At 38.3% G+C, this 11,826-nt stretch overlaps 1 protein-coding gene across 5 annotated transcripts in view; it reads left to right on the plus strand.

Annotated features, from left to right (window-relative positions):
- The window catches only part of SIPA1L1 (signal induced proliferation associated 1 like 1), a 201,066-nt gene that overhangs the window by 118,369 nt on the left and 70,871 nt on the right, over positions 1-11,826 (plus strand). The window lies entirely within an intron of this gene.

An 11,826-nucleotide genomic window follows, 5' to 3' on the forward strand; every position in this document is an offset into this window, starting at 1 on the left:
ACTTCCTTAGATTATAATGAAAAAAATCTCAAATGGACATGCTGGGCTGTACTTGGAATGTTTGGCTGGAGGCTTATTTTTGTAGTGACTGTGAGTTGTTCTAGCTCAACTTACAGAAAAGTTAATAAATCTTGTAAGGAGTAATTTAGGTTTTAGGCTAGAAAGGCAGTTGATAGAAGACCTGCATGGACAGGTGGGCAAGTCAAGCACACACAAGTTTATTTATGCTTTGAGGTAACTGGTAGTATCCAACCATTTACCTAAACTTTATTCTTAGGTTTAACAATATATGGATGAAGTGCCAGTACTGCTGGCATATGTGTGCTTGTAATAGACTGATTCCTATTTAAATTGCAAAGTGTGTTTTTAGATGTTGCTGCCACCTTGCTTGCTCTTCTCAGTTTGTGTCCTGATTTGCCAGCTTGACTGTCTGGATTCATGACTTGAATTGCTTATTTGCTTCTCCCTGGTGTTGCAGTTTGGTGTAGGCTGCTTCACACAATGAGTTGTGCACACACTTTCACAGTCACTCATGAAGAGTTGATGCAGGTGGCCAGGTATGTATTATTTTCCTGTTGCAGTTGCTGGAGATAACACTGTGCCCTCAGTGAGTGACTGGTGTTGCTATCTTTAAAACAGGAGTGTTGTCTACTTGGATGCTCTCAGTTGCTTTGACCATATAGTCTATGGCAGGACTGTAGAACATAGCACACCCACATCATCAAATCAAAGGGTCTCATCTACCTGTTGAGAGATTTTCCAGGTAACCTTTCTTGGTTTTCTGCAGATGAAGAGTTCTTCTAAGTCCTGTGAAATCCAGCCTGAACACCCACTCGTAGCACAGTGCTCACAAGAAATGAATCAACTGAAATATTTATATCTACCTTTATTTTTTTCTAAACCATAAATGTTGTAATCATGCAGGATGCAGATTTCTGCTGAGTAACTACATGTTTTTGCACATGGTTTTTGTCCCTTTCTACATTGTTTTATTCATCATTATTAGTACTTGAAGTATTTTAGATGTAGAATAATAGTTTATGTACTACGAGTCTGGCTTTTGCCTCATGTTTTTGTGTACATTCCCATACAGAAAAGGGGAATGCCATTGTAATATTTGTTCATTTAGCAGAGTACAAGGTTTCTGTTGTTGTACTCTGTTCCCTGCTAGGTTTTTGGAGCTGTTTGCAGGTTAATCTGTCATTCTTTTGCATTTCACATTGAAAGCTTCAGACATCCTTTGCAGTTTTTGAGGTGATATCAGTAATGGATGTAACATACTCATCTTTGTGACCTGGTGAGAGAGCACTTAGTGCTCTTAAATTCCTGTCAGTTGTATGGTTCCATCCATACTTTTCTGATGTATTTTCGTGCCCCCAAAACTGGTGAAGTCTTACTTAAAACTGTGCTTCTTTTAGTCTCCATTTTAAATGACATTTTAAAGGAAGATAAACCAAAAAACCTCTATACAATCCTGTGTGGAGGTTGAAGTCTTTGTTCCTTCATATTCATGAATATGGCATTTTGGAAAATACATATGTAATGCATATATTTAGAAAATAAATGTGCTTGTCAAGCACAAAAAGCTTTTTATATGTGTTTTGTCAAAAACAGGAAAGTGAATTATCCCCAGGGGTCTCTGATGTCACACCTTCTTATGTTGTATAAGAGTTAGAGATGCACAAAAGCCTTTTTTTTTTAATTCTGGTGGATTTATGGTTCCTCATAAGGTTAGATTTCCACAGCATGTGTGTCAAATAGTAATTTAAGATGGTTTTCTTTTTTGGTCTGTGGGATGACCCCATCTTTAACTCTGAATGAAAGCGAACTAGTAAATAAGCATCTTCCTTGGACAAAGACCACAGCCTTTTTAGTTTGGGAGGATCTGTTGCATTGGAGCAATGGGAGGAGCTGCCATAAGCACTGCTCTAAAAATATGTGACTTACTGAGTCTGTTGCCATGCCTTCTATGTGAACAGTTTAATTGTCTGAAGAAAAATATTATTTCATCTGGTCATTTTTGTTTGCTTGTATGGATAAAGTAGGCTTCAGAAAACACAAAATGTGGTTCCAAAAAGAAGGTTGTGCCCAGTATTCCCACTTTGGGATGGGGCATATGGGAGAAATGCAGCATGCAGTAATCCATCAATATCACACTAACAGTGATCTAGGTGGTTGCTAGTGGCAGTCATTTTAAAATCCTTTTGGAAATTGATACATAACTGATTTTGAGCCCTATTTTAGTGTTCCACTGAAAGGACACCAGAGTTTGGCTTGTAAATGGGATTGCATGTTTGTGAGTGAAGTGATTGCTGGCAAAGTATGAAGCTGATGGTCTAAGAGCAAAATTAAAAGAATGGAAAACATATTAACGTGAAGAGTTGCTGAAAATTATTCTTGCTTTCTTATAAAATCTCTTGCTTACTAATGTTTTGTCTTCTAAGATCAATATCAAACAGTTAACTTTTTTCTTTAAACCTTTTGTTTTAACCTATTTTTATTAGGGAAGTTTATTTTTACTTTCTGTTGATCTGCACTCTTAGATCATGTTCTTTACACTGATACACCAATATGCTTTCAAGAGCCTAGCAGTATAGTAATACAAAACTTGCAATTTGAAAAAGATAAATTGGTATATTGATAAAAAGAATTTTACTGAGTTTTTAGTTTTTCCCAAAAGGATTTGTAGTGAGAGGCTGTGGAGGGTTTCACTGAGTGCATTTCAGTTTGAATATTACAGATGTTCACAATTAAAGGATTAAAAAAAAAATTTGTTCAAGTTTTTGCTACAAATTACTGTCTTTCTCTAAGGTTTCTAATTGACTTCCTTTCTTGGTGCTGCACACTTGACTGGATGTGGCAGTCACTTGAAATGGAAACTGCTGTTCTTCTTGCAAGGATTGTTTGAGAATTACGTGCTCTCTTATCTGTTCAAACACGTGAACTGTGAAAAGAATCTCTGTTGCTCTCTGTAGCCCTGGGTGACTTTATAGTTTGAACTGTAATTTTCAACGTAATTAGTTTGTGTTGTCTTTGTCTAAGGTTTGAATAATCTGAATATCTAAAAGATTCATGCTGCAGGGCACATTCCAGGTTATTAGAGTCAAAATTTCATGTGGAAACATACAGTCAATGTTTGTTAGGTTTAGCTTTAATTTTGTTTTCTTCATATAGCAATAGTGAATGCAGTTCATTAAGCACATTTACTAGTGTGAAGTCTTAGAATGACATGAGGGTTAATTACCACGTTTGCTAAAGTTATATTTAAGTACTTATTCTAGAGAAGCATTAGAAATATAACATTAACATCTTATGTGTAAATATATGTAGATGTATATACACAAAAATATACATGGTATATACACACAAAAGGAAATGATATATTTTAGGGGAAAATATATTAACTTTTTTTTTTAATATACAGGAAGTGTAACAGATTTGAGTAATGATCTACTTGGTATTTTCACATTAGCTGATAAGGAAGCAAATTAATTTAACACTATGAGTTATTGGGAAGCTTGAAGAAATGATATTTTGTTTGATGAGATGCTCAGCTGTCTTTTCAATGACTCTCATTGAGGGAGCAAATTGAGGCCTGAAATTCTAAACTGATGGAGTTTGTTCTATCCCATTGGAGACTGGGGCCAAAAAAAGCTGCATGGCAGAGGATCCCAGGGTTGACAAGGAAGGATTGTGCAGGGGGATTGGCAACAGCACCAGCAGCTGGGCTTAGAGTGACAGGAGACTGTGTGTGACCAGCTGCTGAAGGGGCCTGGGACGTCAGCAAAGGAGTGGTGGTGGTGCAGAAATTGATGAGCACCTCTGGTGTGGGTGCTCATCTTGTAATTGCTTGTAATTCAGTCCAGCACTGAAGCAATACCTTTGAAGCAGGAGCAATGGTTGCAAGAGCATCTTCATGAATGTGAAAGGTTCTCTAGGTGATTAACATAAGGGTTGTGGAAACAAAGCCTATTAATTTTAGGTAAATTTTAACTTTTGCTCTTGAAAAGCTGCTTTTGTTTCTCCCTTAAACACATGACTTAATTATCAGCCAACCTATGGAGAAATAGTGCTCTGTGGAGGTTTGAGAGCTGGACAACTTGCATGAAGGCAGCAGACCAGCTCCTTGCAATCCTTTTACCAAATCAGTAGTTTAGGGAGAAGCAACTGCAGTGATAGAATAAAGGAGTATTAATGGTCTTGAGAAAAAGATCTCAAATGGTAGCAAAATTATGACCTTATATTTTTAAAATAATCTTTTTAACAAATTAGTGATGCAATCCAACACCTGTTAGAAGAAAAATTAAATTAGTTTTGAGTTGCACTCCAAACTGGAAGTTTGGAGAGGTAGTAGGTTAAGTACCCTCTTTACCCTTCTTCCAAACTGAGGTCTCACTCAACTCTGATGTTTGTGACATGGTGAGGTCTGTGTGCTTGTTTGCCAAGTATGGCCCGCATGAACAGAGCCAGTGGAGGCAGCTCAGAGACCACAGGCTAAATTCTGTCTTTGTACTGGTACCAAAGATATGCTGCAAACAAATGGTGGCCACGCTGGAGGAGAAAGGGCTTGTATGGGCCTTTGTGCTATGCAAGTATGAGCAAGAGTGCAAACCTCGGAAAAGGGTATCCCTGGCACCTACTGGAATTTGTAGCTCTTCCACTGAACTGTATCTAGGCCAGGAAGTATCAGCCCATTTTGGGGGAGGATGTTTCTTAGTCTGTTTTCTCTTTGTTATTGTTATTTTGGTTTGGGACTCTTCATAGGTCAGATTGTCATAGATATTAGTCATTGATAAACTTGGACACTTATCAGTTATTCAACCTTTTATAAGAGTTCACACATCAGGAAGGGTGGTCTGTTTCTGGAACCATTACCCAGGGATGCAATATAGCAACAGCTACAAGCTGAGGAACAGAGAAGAAGCATATTTAAAATAAGAAAAGGGAGGGTTAAAAATGATACTGTTTTGTAGCTGGTCAAAAGTTGCTCTCTTTAGAGATGGTATCTGTGAGCTGGAATAATTTGCTCTCATATTGCCACTGATGTAACCTCGTTTCCTAGAGAGCAAGCACTCCTTCCAAAAGTAAGTTGTTATTAACAATTTTGTTCCAAGAATAGAATACAGTATAGGATATAGTAAGACTTGTAATCTGCCTTTTAGATCCTATAAATTACCTTCCAGGAAGGGGACTCTATACTTAATTAACTAGATGACTGACACTGGTACCAAAATGGACCATGAGTGTTGAAGTAGGAATGACCATGTGCAGTCCTTTTCTCAGTCTTACTTTCTGTCTCAGTTAAAAGGAGTTTTCAAGTATTTGTTTCAGCAACAGCAGCTTGTACACTTGAGAATTGTGATATCCATGTCTTGATTAATGCATATGAAATGGATGTGAAAACAGAGGATGCAGTTCTGGCTTTGAGATATTGTTGTGTTTGCTTGGTGAATAATGAGTAGGAAATCATAACAGAGCAAAATGTGCCGAAGTGCACAGGTGGGAGATTACTGTCCCCTGTGTTGCTATATCTATCTCAGTTTGATAGCTTTTATTATGCTTCATTTACCATCCTGTTATGTCACAAGCATTTACCACTGACTGCAGGAGATTATGATTATTGAGTGTAAGTTCATGGTCTTGTGCACAGGGAGGCCAGCTGGTTCTCTGTGCTCTGAGCCAGCTGATGCTTTACCACCATGGTTACCAGGGCTCGAAACCTGGGGGAGCAAATTGAGCTGAGTGCCACAGTGATGTGCTCGGCTCAGCACCCGTTCCTAGTGACTGCGCATCCCCCGCATGTTCCACCGTGAAAGCAGAGCGAGCTTGGCTTTGTCTGGAGAGAGGCATGTACTGCAGAGTGCAGAAGCTGCTGGTAGTGACTCACAGTAGTTATGTTACACCCTAAAATCAATGTAACCTTGCCTAGGTTCATGTGTATTTGCATCACCTAGTTCAGCACAGAATGGAGCTAAGAATAAAGCAGTGCTAAATCCCAGCAGATCAGTGCAGGTGATCATTGTGTGTACAGCAGCAGATGGCACCTGGTGTCCTCAGAGCAAAGGTTTTTTTTTCTGATGGTTAGGGTGCAAGGAAACATTCCGAGAAAAAGGCAGAAACAGAGACTTGCTGACATGTCAATCACTGACTAATTTTGTAGACTCATAAATTGGTGGAGGGAAAAGAAAGGGAGGGTGAGGGAACCTGTCTGTCTATGCAGAGCTGACAGTTAGCACAAACTCAGGTGACACAAAGCCAGCAATTCTGCTAAGTTTGAAAAAAAGGAAACCAGTAAGTTAGTAAAATACCAAACACTATTCTTCAAATAGATTTTCAGTTTGTAAAATCTTCCTCAGAAAGATGAACCTTTTAGCTTTCCTGCAATTACAATGATGGAAGTAATCCTGGGAAGAAAAGGATAAAGTTAATAATAGGTAACCAGATAAAGTATTTCAAAAGGCTAAATTGAATTTTTCTCCTCTGATGAATTAATTTTATGCAATTAGACATTATTTTGTACATGTAATAACTTAATTGGCTGATAAATTAATATTCCCTCCTGGGGTTTGATCTGTTATAATTCAGGTAAGAATTTGTGACAAATAGATAAGCTTTCTTATATAAAATATTTTTCCTCCTTCTCATTTATTTTTCTAGCTTTAGAGGAGCTTCTAGTTTTCAGAAGCTTATACTGTTTTTCCCAGTAAAAGTTAGCAAGGATTGCTGCCAGTAATGTCTGTGTTGTTGCACTGCATTTCCTGAATTGACTGTGTTTTAGTAAACCCCACGGAACAGAGAAGATATCAGTTAAGTTTTTCACAACTGCTTGCTGTACAATGTTATTCTGATCTCCTTATCCTACAGCTTTGGTGATTTTAAAGTATCCCTGGCAATATGTGGCATTTTCCATGCCATCCTCTACTATGTTTTACTGTTTGGAGTGGAGCAGGTCCATGGTATGGAGGCTTGGCAAAAGCAAGACTTTCCTTTAAGTTGAAACAGATTCACTCATTTTCAAATTTTTCGTTTTAAAATGCCACTTTTAAAATAAGGACTGATGGTGAAGTATGAAGTCTTTCCTTTGGAACATTGAGTCATGAATAATTTGGTGCCCCCAAATCTATCTCTGTCGACATCAGACTATTTAGGATCATTAGCACCCATGGTTCCAGAATCCGGAGTCTTATCATGTTCTCAGCAGATAAGAGTAATTGCTGAATCTTATCAAGTAAGACTCAGTTGTGGGCAAAGTCACTACTTTGCAGGGAAAAAGAGCATGATTCCACATAACTAAAGCTAGGAAAAGTTGTAATAGAAGGTATCTGAATTGATGTGTCAGGCATGAGCTCCTGTCCTCCATTCATCTTAACCAGTAGTTGTTGAATTGTCTTCTTTGTCTAACTAGATCCAAGATAGAAACTGCCTACTATGCAGTAGTTGAGGCTTTTTTACTATCCTGAACTGGTTTGAGTGAGACAGTTCTTCTTGATCAACTACTTGTATTTGCTGCTTTGTATTCCAAAGGTCTCTAGATGAAATCTTGACTGGTAGGTCTTCATTTTTCTGGGTGTGTAACTTCGGGCATGACAAATAACAAATCAAGATCCTTGACTTCCCTGCCTTTTAAGAATGGAGTCTGAAAAACCATCTTGCAGTTCAGCTAGAGGGTCATTTTAAACTTTTCTAGGAGTGGTTTTTTTCCTGCACCTGAAACTTTGGCTTTGGAGGAGACAGCAAATTGATTTTAAAAAGGTATAAGGTATAAAAGGTATAAGCAAAAGTATGAAATAGATTTGTGCTCATTTTGAGTTGAGATTAGATGCTTAGTCATCTGGTACTGGTAAAAACAAACAATAAAATTGTTCTAAGTATCTGAAACCTATTTTGAACAGATACTTGGATTGCTTTACTAATTATTGTATGGAATCTGATAAGCAGATAATTTGTTTTATGATTATTCTCTTAACTCTCTATTCAGGTTTTTAGTTGATATATTTAGTACTAAGTTTTTTTCAGTAGTCTTTGCATTTGGTTTTCATTTTTTCTATATAGCTGTTCATCTGATTATTTTGTTGGCCTCCTCAGTGAGTTGAGATGAATTGGAAAAGTACATTTTCATGGTTATGCTAGTTTGTCCTTGCTGTATTGTGTTTGCATAGATATTCATAGCTCTATCTTAAGATGTATTTTTTTCTATATTGAAATGGTAACAAAGTAGGATTTGTTACTCTTCACAAATGCTGCTCTTGGCATTAGAAGAAGTAGGTACCATACTGCTGATGTTGTAGTTGTAACTCATTTTAATGTATTGCATGTTCTGTGTTAGCATTTTTGCTGCTTAATATTGAAGTTCTGGCAGGTTTTCCTGTTCAAAATAACACCTGTTACTGGTCTTTTAAATCCAGTGAGATTTGCTCTGTGTCTGATGCTGTTGTGTTTTGCAAATAATGAATGCTAGAAAAGGTTAAAGTACAGACTGCTGTTGTTGTTTATTTTCATTAAAGCTGATAACCAGTGTTCCCAGGACCTGTGCTTTAGGAGTTTTTGATGTTATCAAATGTAATGTTTTCACTTTATTTTGATTGAAACTAATCAAACCTTTTACACCGGGCTGTTAGGTCTCGAATTAGACACCTGGGTCTAATTCGAAGGCTGGGAAGGTCTAGAGAAATAAACATGGACAGGTGGTTCCACTCTCAAAAAAAATTTGACTGAATAGTGATTTAATTAATATAGACACAGTCAATGACGGAGTTAGCTACTTCAGAGTATGATAGTAACTATTACTGTAATCATTTATGGTCTGTATTCCAACTGCTACAGCAGATGAAGGAGGACAGCTCCAAAAACCTGCAGAACATGAAAAAACTGGTCATCAGAGTGAGACATGCATAAAGCTGAGTCGGGAACAGAGAATTTCCTTTGGAAAATGCACTGTGTGGTCATGTAACTAATGACAAAACCATGTATACAAAAGGTCAAGAGTAAGTCACATAGACCACTTAGTTATATTTTTTCATGTGATTAGAGATACGTTTGTATATCCATATCCTTACTTAGGATTGTTGTCCTGAAAATTTTTAAGGGAAGACATATAATTTGGGGAGGTAGGGAGAACTGGTGGTATTTGGGTGCTTATATGGTCAACACCAAGCTTGGGAGTTTTTAGAGTTGCTGTGAACTTATGCCGTGAAGTTAATGACAAACCTGTACTACTAGGTGATGTGTTTCAGTAGAAGAGCATTTGTGGGGGGAGGAGGTGTATACTTTGCTTTCAGAGTTAATGTTGGTGGAAGGGGAACAGAGAGGGACAAATCTTGGCTTTCACTGCAGACTATGAAGAGCAGTTTGTGGTAGTGGATGTTTTATGCTTAAACTCCTGCATGTTTTATGCTCAACCCTCAGCTTGACTCTTCCTTTACGATCCCTTTTAGCCTGGCATTCTCCTGCTCTAAATCCTTATCAGTTTTCATTCTATTTTCCTTCTGTCCTGCCTGTAAAAGCAAGATCTGTATAGATCTTTAGGAAGTGCGGTGAAGTGTTGCCATTTCATAGAGGTTAATAGTGCTTAAACACTCTTTGATAGGCACCTTGTAAAGTAGGCACTTTGATAGACATACTTTGAAAAGTATGGGCAGAAGATTAGGTTGTGTCCTGGCATACAGTGTTTGAGTTTTCCCTTCCTTGGTCTGATGATGCGCAAAGTTGTTTCACCAGCCTGATTAGTTCTTAGGCTGGAGAGTGAAAATTGTAAGTTACGGCTGAATACTGAATTCAGTAGTTTTCAAACAGCAGCATGGGTAGACTGCCTTTCTAAAGTTATTCTAATTAGAAAAAACCCTGTTATTTCAGCAGTATCATTGACAGCACAGAGCTGAGTGCTGCAGCTGACACAACAGAAGGAAGGGATGCCATCGTTGAAGACACTGACAAACTGAAGGAGCGGGTCTGTGAGAACCGAATGAGGTTCAACAGGTCTAATGCAAGGTACTGCACCTGGATCAGGGCAGTCCCAGACAGGAGTACAGACTGGGAGAGGAACTTTTTGAGTGCAGCCCTGTGGAGAAGGACATAGGGGTGCTGGTGAACAAAAGCTGTAAGAAGTCAACAATGCTGCAAGTGCAGAAATCCAACTGTATCCTGGACTCCATCAAACGCAGCAAGGCCAGGGGTGTTAGTCTCCCCTGTATTCTGTCCTTGTTAGACCCCACCTGGAGCAGTGCATCCTGGTCTGGATTCTTCACAACAAGAAACGTGAAACTGTTTAGTCCAGGTCCACAGAAAGGCTGTGAAGATAAGAGGGCTTGAGAAACTCTTCTAAGAAGACAAATTGAGAGAGTTGGGATTGTTCAGTCTGGCAGAGGCTGTGAGGAGACATTATTGCAGCATTCCAGTACTTAAAGAGAGCTTTGAAAAAGATGGAGACTTTTTACCTGAGGAAATAGTGATAGCACAAGGGAGAACAGTTTTAAACTCAAAAATTTAATATTTAAATTAAATGGTAAAAAGTTCTTTCCTGTGAGGGTGATGAGGCACTGGAACAGGCTGCCCAGAGGATTTGTGGATGGCCCATCCCTGGAGATGTTCAAGACCTGATCTAATGGGTGGCATCCCTGCCTGTGGCAGGGGTGTTGGAACTGGATGATCTTTAAGGTCCCATCTAGCTCAAACCATTCCATGATTGTAAGACTGTAGCAGCATTACAAGGAGAAGAGCTGCATTTATGTAAATGCCTGTGCAAATACAGTCACCCTGTACCCTGGGTGACTCGCACTGTTCTTGTTACGTGTGATGCATTCAGCTTGCATTTTAAGTATTCCTTATGTGTTGAGCTTTATATTAAGAGCAGCTATTTTAAAGAAGTGCTTTATATGGCAAGTGAAATTTAAACATGCTGCCTTTGGAGGCAGTAAGTGCCCTCGCTTGGTATTTAATTAGTGTGGTGCAAAGTACTGTAGTTCTGGAACTGCAGAAGGTGCTGGTTTTCCGGGAAGCATCAGAAAGCCTTGATTTTAGACAATACTGTATTGTCAATGCTGTGCTGGTTCAGCAGCATCTCTGCACGCATTTGTCAAATATTTAAAGGACACATTTTGTGCGATTGGTTCAGCCATGAAAAATTATTAACTTCTTTGTGTTAAAGGATGTACACAGCAATGCAAGATTTTATCTTGACAATCCCATGCTTTTGTCTTCTACCAGCAAGGATGTATTTGCGGATTATGTTTTTTTAGCTCCTCAAAGGGCAGTGTACTAAAAGCTTTGTAATCACCTCTGTACTGATGAGGCATGGGAAAGCATTTAATTTCTGTGACTTTGTGAAGCTGGAATAATACAGAAGCTGTGGTAGACAAAATTTTATTAGCCAGGGAAATAAATGAAACTTTTTTCAAGTTACTTAAAAGTATGTATTTCTATTTAGCTTTAACCTTTTTATATGTTGTAAACTCTGGTCAGAGATAATACGGGCTTTCTGGACTATGCAGCTAATGTGCAGATGAGGCTGTGCAAAGCACAAAATAAATGTTGTTGACAACCATCCTCTCTAACAATTTTATACACTTTATTCTAATTAGCCTCCCTTTTTTTTTTTTAAGTTAACATATCAGATATTTACATTAATGGGTAATTTGAATAGGTAGTGTTAATACCTAATGGCATCCAAAGATGTATGACTTGTAAATGGTAAATTCTTTGAAGTGATTATAAAAATTGGAGTCCTGACCTGGCTCTTATATAATTTCTCTGGGAAATGTATGCTGTATGTGTCCTTAGCTGAGAAGCTCCCTACTAGTGCTTTCTAACACTGTTCACTAACCCAGCTAA

This window comes from Zonotrichia albicollis, chromosome 6, assembly GCF_047830755.1.
Source record: "Zonotrichia albicollis isolate bZonAlb1 chromosome 6, bZonAlb1.hap1, whole genome shotgun sequence".
Taxonomy (NCBI): Eukaryota; Metazoa; Chordata; class Aves; order Passeriformes; family Passerellidae; genus Zonotrichia; species Zonotrichia albicollis.